This window comes from Corvus moneduloides, chromosome 9 (assembly GCF_009650955.1).
Source record: "Corvus moneduloides isolate bCorMon1 chromosome 9, bCorMon1.pri, whole genome shotgun sequence".
Classification (NCBI taxonomy): domain Eukaryota; kingdom Metazoa; phylum Chordata; class Aves; order Passeriformes; family Corvidae; genus Corvus; species Corvus moneduloides.
The window spans coordinates 20,781,429-20,793,076 of NC_045484.1; the positions used below are offsets into that span (position 1 = coordinate 20,781,429).

Below are 11,648 nucleotides of genomic sequence, written 5' to 3' on the forward strand. Positions count from 1 at the left end.
GACGTGTGGCTTTACTCTGTGTGAGAAAAGAGGCTTGAAGTTAATAATGTTGAGCATAATTGATTTGCATTTAAATTTAATGAGGAAGAAGTTTTGAAAGTGAATAGTCAATTAACATGCAAAGGGAATCAAGTGTCTGTGCATAGGTGACAGATATGCTCATGTGCTTAGGCAGTAATAAGTACGTCCCTTTTGCTCTGGAAATGTAGGGCAACATCTCAATATCAAGAGAGATCTTTACAAAGTCATTGGTATAGTATTCAGCTGGTGGAACAGGGTAATAGAATCAGAATGAATTTTTCACTTCATAGGCAGTCTTTCATTTTATACTTGAACTGTGAGCATAGTTTTGAAAGTAAATTGTCTCAGGTAGTTGCAAGAAATCATAAACTGAGTGTTGCAAAACAAAACCCTGAAGAACAATAAATTCAAAGCAGAATATCTGGGTATTCCTTATATCACAAAGTTGAATAAAGGAAGCCAAAAGAAAAGCATATGTAGGGTAAACTGTAGTTGTATTTCAGCAGTGTGTTGACAAGTTAATGGTAGGTTTAGAGTAACAGTGTAAAGTCTTAGAAATGCTTTCAAATACATTTTGAATCTATAAAATACTTATATTTAGCACATTAATAAGATACCTGGAGAAGAAACAGCCGATGCATTGTGGTACCGTATGAAAAGTTGTACTCTCCTGGCTTAATCTTTCAAGGGAATAAATTTGTGACTGTGAAAGATCAAGGAACTGTGAATCAGACTATCCTGAATTTTTACTGTGCGAGGGCTGTAGGAACTGCAAATCCTATGAGCAAGCTGGCATCTGGATAAAAAATGAAAGTGGAGCAAACCTAAAGGTTCTTTGTCAGTGGTCACAGGAAAAGCAAAGACCTGTAGGAAAAGAACAAACAACTCCCTGCATTCTTACATGGCAATTACATTGGCAATTAATTAAATTTAATGCCAAAATGTTCAAATAAAAAAAATGTTCATACTGAGAAAGTAAGAGTAACTAAAAGGCTGAAATTTTAAATGTAAATGTAGGCTAGACAGAACTTCTTTTGTATTTCCAATTGGAACTGTAAGCATAGGCCAGACAAAACACAGAAATTGTAGGAAATAAAAAGCAGCATATTGTTTATCAGTGAATGTACTGGCCTACAAAGGCCTTCTGAGCACAGCAAGAGAGGAAAGCAGAATGGCAATCAAGTAAAACAAAATTACATGTGATGCAGTCATAGTTCTATTTGAATTTCATATATTAGACTGAAAAAGTAAACCAGGCTACCGATGTACTGTTAAATCAAGGAAATTGTGGCCAGCTATCCTACCTGGAAGTAGTTGGATATAAACAGAAACAGCTAGAAATAGGTAATGTACTAGTTGAACTGGGAGCAGTCTTACAATAAAGTCAGTGTTTTTTTAAATAAAGGCCTCTATTAGCAGTAGATGTGCTGTGATTAAAAGGAAGGTGTATATGATAATGTTCGTATTGCAGGTTTTGTTTCCTGTGCCTGAAGAAAGGACAGCAGCAAAACAGAAAGCAGCTGCTCACTGTTCCTTTAAAAGCTTTTACAAAACACAGTTCCTGATGCACTTAAAACACCTTCAGTACTTGCCAGGGGAAACTCCCAAGCCAAGTAGACTGAAATATACATAACAGTCTTCTTAACTTAGAAAACTTAAATACAGACTGAGCATACAGTGGGAACGCCAGGCTGTAGGGGGGTATTGAAACCTCTCTGCTTAACAAGCTCAGTGTTAGTTACAAAGCAGAATTCAGAAAGTTTCTAAGAATAAATTGTAAAACATTTTTAAGTTCCAATATCTGCAGTTTTGTCAGGGTGCCCAAGCACTAGGAGAAAATTTGTCTGCCTTCAGATACTTCTGGGGAAAAAGGCGTATTCTTGGTGTAGATGATGCTGACATCCAGCTCACAGAGCAGGAATGTGCTCAAAACTCCTTTGGAAGACTGTCTGCAATGGCAGAGCTGTCACGTATGGCTAAATATGGCTGTAGCAGTTGTGCTGTATATTAGACCAAACTGCAGCACGAGGCAATGAAAAGAAACCGTCTCCTATATGGAAGGCAAAGGAGGAATAGCTTTTTACTGCAGATCACTATTTTGAGAACTGCCACAGTGTTGAAGTTCTAGCATAGAGTACAGTACTGAAACATGTCAACAGCTCTAGCATCTCAGTTTCTTTAGATAATAGATGTTTCTCTGGCTGTTCACCAGAGAAACAACTTGGTGTAAATACAATTTTATTGATATGTCAAAGTCAGTTGTAATAGAGCCAAATGAGCATTTAAGAGAGCTGGGGCTCTTAAAAATAACTGCCAGTCAAAAAGTGACATAAGGCAAGTTATTTACAATTGGATACAATAATCTTAAGGGTCTTTTCCAGCCTAAATGATTCTGTGATTCTATGGTAGCAGGCTGTGTTTAAATTCAAGTTTAAAGCATACTTGGCTTATGAGCTTATTCATTACTTTGCTGAGCCCCTTGCATGTGAGAGCTCATCTGCGTGGTGGTGGTGACTGGTGCTATGATTATACACTCAGTATCAGCTGGTGTACCAAGGGATGCCTGTGATTCTGGGAGCATGAAAATGTATCTGGTGAAAAGACACAGCAGGGCCATAGCACAGCAGTGACAGGCTGCTTTTTTGTTTTTCTTCATGGATTTCAGGATAGTTCTGGGTGCCTTCCTGCCCCCAGTCTGTCCTGAATGTGTTTTAAGCATTTAGAATGTGATTTAGATCAGCCATTTTGGTGTCCCTCTATTTGTTTACTGTTTTCACTAAGTAATATTTGAATCCTTAGGCCAATGTAGCAACTCGCCCTAAGTTTAGCTGAGAGTAGACATCTCAGAACTGTAGAGAGCTTGCAGCTTTCACAAAAATTGTAGTCCCCTTTTTAAGGGGGATTTGAGCCCAGTAGTTACTTGCTATACATGGTTTGCAAGCAGTCTAGTCAGTGCATGTATAGGTTGGAATTCGCTACACCATCCTTGAGGGTTGGATATGACCAGAGGGAGGAACATGGAATTTTTCAAAACGTTGGAGGTTCGATGGGATGTGTGGCAGAATGGTGCCATGTTTAGGACTACAAAGCCAGCCCATTGCTGATCTGCTTATAGAATAATGTGTATTCCCTAGATTGAGGCAAAAGCATTATCAGATGGAAAAGAAGCGGTTGAAACAGTTTTCGTGAATGGAGATAGCTGGGAAAAACAGCCTTCTCACTTTTTTTTCTTTGGGGAGAGAGGGTGTATTTTAAATTTTGAAGAAAAAATTAGAACGAAAACATTTTAATTCTGAAACAACGTTCAAAATGTTTTACAGGAACTGTTGCATGCCTCATGTGTCCCTTTTAAACTCTGGGTTTGGATTTGCTTTAGTACAATGCAGCAGCACTTCCAAGCACAGCCCACGCAGAGCACCTGGTTGTGTGTGTGTGGTGCTGCTCTGAGTTATACATCAGTTTGTCATTGGGAGAGCCTTCTGGGGCTTATGGAGCTGATGCTGTAATTTTGCATATAAAAAGCTGTATTAGCTGGTGCATTTCAAATGCATGCCCTTGACTGAAAATCATCTGGGATAAAAATATGTTCTAGACAGTATTTCATACAATATGCACTTTACAGTGTACTTCATAAGGTAGCATGTTTGTAGTCACTGCTCCAAAAGTAAATCAGACAGAGTAGTAATTTCCAGTGTAATATTCTACAAAAATGAGCAAACTGGTTTATCCTGAGGCTTTTAAGAAAAAGTAAAGGAGCACTGATTTTCTCCATCACGTTCCTTTTCATCTGTAAACTGCTAGCAGGATTATTAAGTACTTGACAACCTCTTACAATTGCAACCTACCTATAGGAAAAAGCAATGTCTTTTTATGCTAGGTATCTTCTGTGCGTTGTAATAATAACTTCTTCAGGAAATAAATAGTATTTTTTCTATTTATATGAAACTGTGTTCTGTGTTTAAAAGATTAAATACAATTGGAGTCTTCTGCTAGAGTAACAGTTTGATAAATGGTTACTGTAATTAAGTTAGTGTAATTAATTTCATAATGAGCTTTTCAAGAACCTGTGTGATTTAATGTATCTCAAAGATGTTAGTCACATGTTTTGGTAATCTTGCACAGGAGATATTCTTTGGATAACAGGACAGCTAATTAGCAATTGAATGGTTTCACATGAAAAAAGCATATTATAACTTAGAGTGGGACTTTCACCTAGGATGATAAAGTGGATTGGGTAGGTGTGGTGATAAGGATATAGAGGGATGACCACTAAGTGAGGCTAAGCATAGTTTTTTTAATTGAGACATGGTATATACATAGTCTGGTTTTAATTTTCTTGTTAATTGTATCAGACAGCAGTGACTTTATTGACTATAGATGAGTCAGTAAAGTAGGGTGTTTACTTAAAGCTACTGTCTTTATTCAGGACAAGTGCAATTTGTATTAAATGATCATTTTTTGCATTTTTCTGTTAAGATGACATGGTTAAGATGAACACACCAGGTGATGTGTTGAAGTGTGGAATGTGGTTTGTTGTTCCAAGGGGCTGTGGTACCACCTTACAAAGTTCACAACTTCACCTTTTGTTGTGGCCACGTGATCCCATGCTTGTGCTGAGCACATTGTTCTTTAATAGACCCACAGGAAAAATTTATTCATCTGGAGCCATCTGAAAGGAAAAGAAGAAAAGATGGTATTTTCAACTCTGACCTATTTGTGGATTGTTATTTCAGAGTACAGTTCCACAAATAGTTGTGTTGACAGAGTTGCCCCAGGTATTTGTGACAAATAATTGGGATGAGTGCGGTGTGATGCGTTTAGGTGAGTTGGGACTAGGTAAAATCACAGATTCTGCCTTTTCCTTGCAGTTATTCCCAGTTCCGGTTTTCCTTCTTCACAGTTGTGATCTTTCTGTCTTCTAGTAGTTCTTCAGGATTTCCAGTCTGTCTCTTTTTTCCAGTCAGCATCCACTTATTTTGCTAGTGTAGCTGCTGTCCTTACCTGTGGATTCACATTTAGCATTCCCCTCAGCCTGCCTTCATCACAGCTCCACCAGGATTTTTTTTCTCAGGCAAACGCTTCTCTATGCTGAATTCCAATTTCTTACTCCAAAATATGGAGGAAGAAAACCTTCTTGAAGAAACAGTTAGATGTGTCTTAAGCAGTAAGAAGGGTTTAAAATAATTTCCATATTTGTGCACAGAAATGAGTAATTATTTTGACTGAGAATTCAGGAGAGAGACAGCAGGGTGGGAATATCAGTCTGAGACAGATGCCTCAATGTATAATTTCAGCACAAACTCTAATTTGGCCAAGATACAAGAAACTGAAAGCAGTTTAAGTGTTTCAGGCTTTAAAGAGAAGAAATTTGATATAGTGGTTGCTTTTCTAGAGTTCTGCTGTAAAGTCACACTTGTGTAATTCATATTTAATTTTATGTGAAGTAATTTTGCAATCTTATCCTGGAATGTCTGGCTGGAAGAGGGGTGATGCCTATATCATACCCATCCTCCCAGTAAGTTTCCTCATATAGGCATCCCAGAGGAGTGAGAAATACCAGTGCTGTCAGCAGTTTTGATAACACTGCTGAGTGGAAGGGGTGCAAAGGAACAGATGTACGTTACTGGTCATTGTCATATAACTTTCTGGTTCAACCTTTTTCTTATATTTTGTGATTTTAGAGAAAGAATAAGACAGTGTTGGAGAGGAGGAGGATGAGCTTTTGTTTGTTTTCATATATCCTATTATTTAAGTACCAATTAATTTTACCTGGCCATTATGGGGTTTTTTTCTTCCAGAAAGAAGTAGAAATAGCTTTCCACAAGAAGATTCTTTCTGAAGAATTTTTTTCCTCTTACGTAAGAATGGGTTTGTCTAGCCTAGTGAACTCATCTATTTTAAAGAAGAAAAATAGCATATTGAACTACCCATTCTGGTTCTTCACAGTTTTAGTTTTGAGTAAAACATTTCCCTTGCTAGTTTGCTAGCTTTAAAAACCTGTTGATAATTTTTTCATGCTATTCTACTTTTGTTTCTTTTACTTTATCTTACTTGCCTTTTATATATAAGATTAATATAAGTAGTCCCATTCTGACAGACTATATTTTGACCATATGTAATATAATCTTACTGTGTCAGAGACAGCTGAAATCTCAGAATAGTTCCGTTAATGTTTATTTATTTTTATTGCATTTAAGCTTTCATTATAGCTTTAGGCTGCTTATTGTTATATATTATTTTGGGTAACATCTTCATAATGTCTTTTGGTGGAGGTTATTTCTATCATTTGAAAGTACTGCTTGTTTTGATGTAATGTAGAATCAGAAAGATAAAATGCTGTTTCCAGAAAACTGATTTCTTGCTAATGTAGTTATGTGAAGCTCAGTATGTGTGGGAAGAGATGCTGGCATACTCTAGATGTGATAGACTGCTGAATATAATTTGTTAAATGAAATTCGTCCCTAATTTAGTAATACTATGTTAGGAAGTGATGTATTTTCTATGTGGAGATAATCCAAAATCTTGATAATCTCATGTCTGTGTAGATTCTCATCTTTTCAGAGGTGCTAATTTTTTTGTCTTGGGCAAATAAGGGATTAGATTCTGTTTGCGTAAATATCTGCTGCTTTCAATTTTTAAAAATGTACTGTTTTAAGTAACATTCCATTGCTCTGCAGAGAACTGAAGAACTGCTATTTTATACCACAGAGATCCATCAGTTTTATTTATTACTTTGAGCAATTCTATATGTGTGTCACATTTGCTCTTGTAAATGGTAACTTTGCCAATAGCAGATGTTGTCTCTGAAGTAATTTGGGGATTTACTGAAGTATGGTACTAGAGAGTGCTCCTGCTATCAGATATCCACAGATGCAATATCTGAACACTGGGAAGAGCTGGTATCTTTATCATTGCAGTATTATCACTGGGCATGCTGATTGATAGATGAGACTCAGAAGAACAAGAAGAGAATAAATTACTTCTCTTCAATATGAAGATGATTTGTTATACTCTAGATCAGATGAACACACTGTTCTGTTTTCTAGGGTTGAATTGTTGTGGAAGACTTTAGAATACTGCCCATTATCATGAAATGGTGACATCAAATAACCATTGGAGACTTCTTCTGTTGCAAGAGTCTGTTCTCCCCCACCCCCAGTACACGGTTATTTTTTTATTTGTTTGATGTTGTGTGTAATGTTATTTTATCCATCTTAAGTTCCAAATACTTAATTCCACCACAGGTACAGTAGAGGCTTCGGTTGCTTTGCTGCTTTCAGGTCTGGTATACACCCAGTGCGTTCAGGTATTGACTGAGTCTTTTCACTGTCTCTTTTCTAGCTTAGGGTCACATGGAACATACTTTTAACTGTATCCATGTTTCTGGATTCCTTAAACAATTGGGCTCATACTTGGCTCTCAGATAGACAGTACCAGTGTAATGCAGTAAAAAAATCAGTTATCCTGCATATTTAGGAAGGGTTTTCCTCATTCTGCTGTCTTTAACTGGGGTTTCATCTCTATGTAAATGTTTGCTGCTAGAAGTTTCATGCACACAGTTCAGCATTCAGTAACTTTACTAAATAGGCTTGTGGTTAAGTTAAATAAAAATTCTAGGATAATGTGAATATGGTGTGTTTTGGTAGAGTTTGCCTAAAGCTGAGTAAGTTTAAGGGTTCTTAATGCAAAAATGCATACCCTGAAATACATCCTATGTTGTCATGAAATTCTTGATTGCATGTAAGATGTACAGACAATTTCTGCAAGCGGTTGAACTTTAGTCTCACTCTGAAGATTGTCCCTACTGATTAGTGTGTGACCATTTCTGGTATGGTTTCAGCAGCAACATTTGCTCACTGGCTTCTTACAGAGGTCCTTTCCCACAAGAGACAAATTCAGAGTCCCTTACTTATTTCACAGCTCTGTCTGCATTACACTCTGTTTAACCTGTAACTTCTTAATTTTTAGTGGGCTCTGCAAACCATAGTGTGTTGTTTCTTGGCTGATTATCACTCGTCAAACTTGCAGTCTTTATTGCAGTATTCCAGTATTCTTCCTTAAATGTTGATATGGTTCCCTGAAGAAAGGCTTTTAGAGCTAAAAGCTTATTTAGTTTCCCTTGCACTCCTAATTCCAGCTCATAAATAGTTTCTAAAATGAGTGATGTCCGAAACATTAAATTACTCTTCCATTGAATTTCTCTGCCACAGAAGATGTGGTTGTTCTAAGTGAAAAATGTCATTGTAATTGGTTATGCAATGTAAAGGAATAATAGTTAATTTTCAAGACAGTTTTTCCATGGAAACTTTTGGGAAAAATTATATAATTGTTCACTTGTTAAGCCCCTGTGAATGTTGTTTTCTAGGTTTTAAGCATAATTGAGGTGCAGTCATTTCACTGTATCCTGATTAAAGTTTCCTGGTTTTTTTTAAATTATTATTCCCTCCTCCATCCCTGCCAACTGTTACCAAACAAAAAATCCTGACTAGGTAAAACTTTTCTTACCCACTTTGGTTTCTCCTCTTTGATATTTACACAATGTTCTTGCTGTGTCTAAAATGCTTTAGCTGTCCCCAAAGGCACATAGACACAGCAGGGATTGTGTCTTTCCTACTGTGAGTAAAAAAGGGTTGTTTTGGGCAAAAGAAAATCAGGAGAGATGAGATGTACAAATCTGACAAAATACTGACATCACAATTCCAGCCATTCCTGAAACAACTTATTCATATGTTCTTTACTTAGGACTGGTAAAAGTAATTAAAAATGTTGAGATTAGGCTACCTTCTGATTGACTCACTTATATTTTAAGTGTTTTGTTTGGATGATTTTTTGTTTAAATGTATTTCGTATTTTTACCAAAGTTACAGAGCTTTAGTATTTTTTGAGGTATGTTGTTCTTTTGCAAAAATTGGTCAAAATCTGTCATAGTTTTGGTGTCTCTAGACAATGTGGATTTAGAGTAACATGCTTTTTCAAGTGGTTGTCTTTGCCTTCTTGTTCTTCCATTCTTTATTTGTGTTATTATGATGTTAGTTCTCTGTTTGTTAAATTGAGAAATCCCACTGCATAAATGAAACCTGATTTGATTTAGTTATCTACATAATAGAATTTATGGTACTTCATGTAGCATCACCGTAGAAACATCTTCTGTTACTGAATTTCACTGCAATTAGACGTAATTAATCTCTTTTCCTCTTACGTAGCTCAGTTTGTATTTTGAATTGGCCACTTAATGGTGAATTAATTTGCTGTTCTTAGCAGTATGAAATCCTAACTAGGTTGAAAGTAAAGACAATTTCCAGTAATCTAAATATAAAAACTGTGTAGAATGAAGAATACTGAGGAACCTGTCAGCTTGTGTTTTGCATCATGAAGTTTTGAACTGTCAAGATGAAAATAAGCTCACTTTTATTATGTCAATAGAATATGAAGAAAGCTTCAATAACCACTATTCTTTAGTGAATTATGGTGCCTTCATAGTACTAGATGTTCTGAAATTAAAGGTGATTGCTGGTGTGTTTTTTCAAGTAGTAACTTGGTCATTGGCGCAAATGCCTAACGTGGAGATGACTGAAAGCATTGTGTGACTTTTGGGTCTCTAGATGTATTTCTGTCTTTCAGTATCCAAAATACTTCACTTCCACTACAAAGGAGATGCTATACATTGTTTTCCTTGGATGAAGGATAGGTTTAATGTGAACTCTAGAAAGTGTTTTAGTCCTGTTGTATAGATGGAGGTTATTCAAGGATTTGGAGCCAATATAAGTTTAGAGTTCTGCTCAGTTAATTAAAATTAACTGTGTATCTAATTATAAAGTACATTGGACAATGCATTTCATAATTCATTAGTTGTAGTAATACCTTTCACTATTTGTTTTCTTGTGTCTCTTCAAATACCGTCTGAAATTTGAACACTCTAACACAACTCTGGTGAATTCATTTGCTTGCACGTTTAGTGTATGATACAGTGAATCACTTAGAAACTACCACAAAAGGTATTTTACATTTGAAACCTAAATTAGCATTTCACATACTTAATTACTATATAGCATATTGTTCTTTCCTTATGTAGGACACTTTTAAAATTGATAATTTCTTCTTTAAAAAGCTGTTATTCTTTGTATGTCCTGTTACATTCTTCTTTGTTTTCAGTGTAGTAATTTAAATGTTTTATTGATATCTTTGTCTTTTTCTCAACAGTTTTCAAAATCTTGTTAATGTGATGGCATAAACTAGTAAAGCATTTGGATTACATGATGGATATCAGAAATGTTGACTGATATTATTTGAGTGGTACAGTAAGAGTCTGCTGCATGAAATGCCAGAAGTTTATATTTCTTCTAGTTTTGAAGTGGTAAGTTTTTTTACATTTGTACTAAGGAAATAATAACTTTTTATCTTGTCATGTAAGGTATAGTTCTTTAGAAAGTATCATATCAGCAAATCAGTAAAGATTTCTCTCTTGCATAAGATTTCTAAAGTCTGCTGAGTTCAGCAGTAATTACTAACCAAAGTATACATTTCTATTTGGTTTAGGTTATTTTGTTGGTATTGATTTGAAATGTCAGTTAATCACCCCTAATGTGTGCTAGCTTTAATTAGAACAACCTAGGGGAAATGGAATATGTAAACAAACACTGTTTTTCATGTTTGGGTTCAACCCCAAATGAGATCACTCTCCAGATGGTATTGAGCTTGTGTGCAAAGAGGGAGAATATGCAGGCGAGTTTATCCATGTGGAAAATAGGTATGAAAACCATTATAGAAAACACATAGTGTTTTGCTGTCTTCAATCAGCTGCTGATGTTTGACCATTTTCTGCTTGATGTATTATTTATATTTTCTCTTAAGGCAGAGTGTGTTGGAGAGCTCTCACTTATTTAATTTTAAGTGGACAGAATGAAAGTCCTGCAGCATCTCTTTAGATGTACTTTCAGGAATACAAACTGCATTCATGTAAGGCAGCAGGAATAGCTAACAAGTAGGAGGGTTGTAGCAGCACAAATAAATTGTAGTTTTGAGAACATTTGAAATTTTCACTTTATAATTGTTTTTTCTTTGTTGCACAAAATGATGTGCTGTTGTACACAGTTGTGTATAGAGCTATACCACATGTACGCAAAATTACGTGCTTGCTTCTACGGTTCTGTCCAGAACTACACCAAGCAATACTTTTAAGATACATTGCTTTCCTTAAGAAATACTGCTTGCATTATGAATTCCTAAACATACAATATAGTAAATATTGCTAATTGTTAAACAGAATTGTATTGGTTGAGAGTGTACTGGTCTTGTCCAATTCTCTTTTCTTTTCTAGGACTATCCGACACTTAAAATAGTAGATATGGGAGAATTTATGTTCTTTTTTTTTTCCTTCTTTGCTGAAAATGAAAAACACTTCTTGAAACAGTTTTCTACATTTGTAATTTTCAGCATTTCTTAGTAATGTGTGAAAGGTTTGATTCCATATTTTAAATTTGTAGTCTTCACATCATATCACAGTTGTACGGATATGTGTAATCTGGAATTAGGGTAGATGAAAAAGGGAAGGTATGCCATTATGCACAAATGTGAATCTATTCAATTAACATGGCTATTATGACAGATCTGTGGTGATAAGCAGTTTG

At 35.7% G+C, this 11,648-nt stretch overlaps 1 protein-coding gene across 4 annotated transcripts in view; it reads left to right on the forward strand.

The window, feature by feature from the left end:
- The window catches only part of ZZZ3 (zinc finger ZZ-type containing 3), a 58,464-nt gene that overhangs the window by 13,566 nt on the left and 33,250 nt on the right, over positions 1-11,648 (forward strand). For 3 of the 4 annotated variants that reach the window (XM_032118699.1, XM_032118702.1, XM_032118700.1), the window contains exon 2: positions 10,222-10,375. The gene's annotated coding sequence lies outside the window, so the exon portion shown is untranslated. Of the gene's footprint in view, positions 1-7,215; positions 7,328-10,221; positions 10,376-11,648 lie in introns of those variants that run through there. The other variant, XM_032118701.1, reaches the window with a different exon arrangement.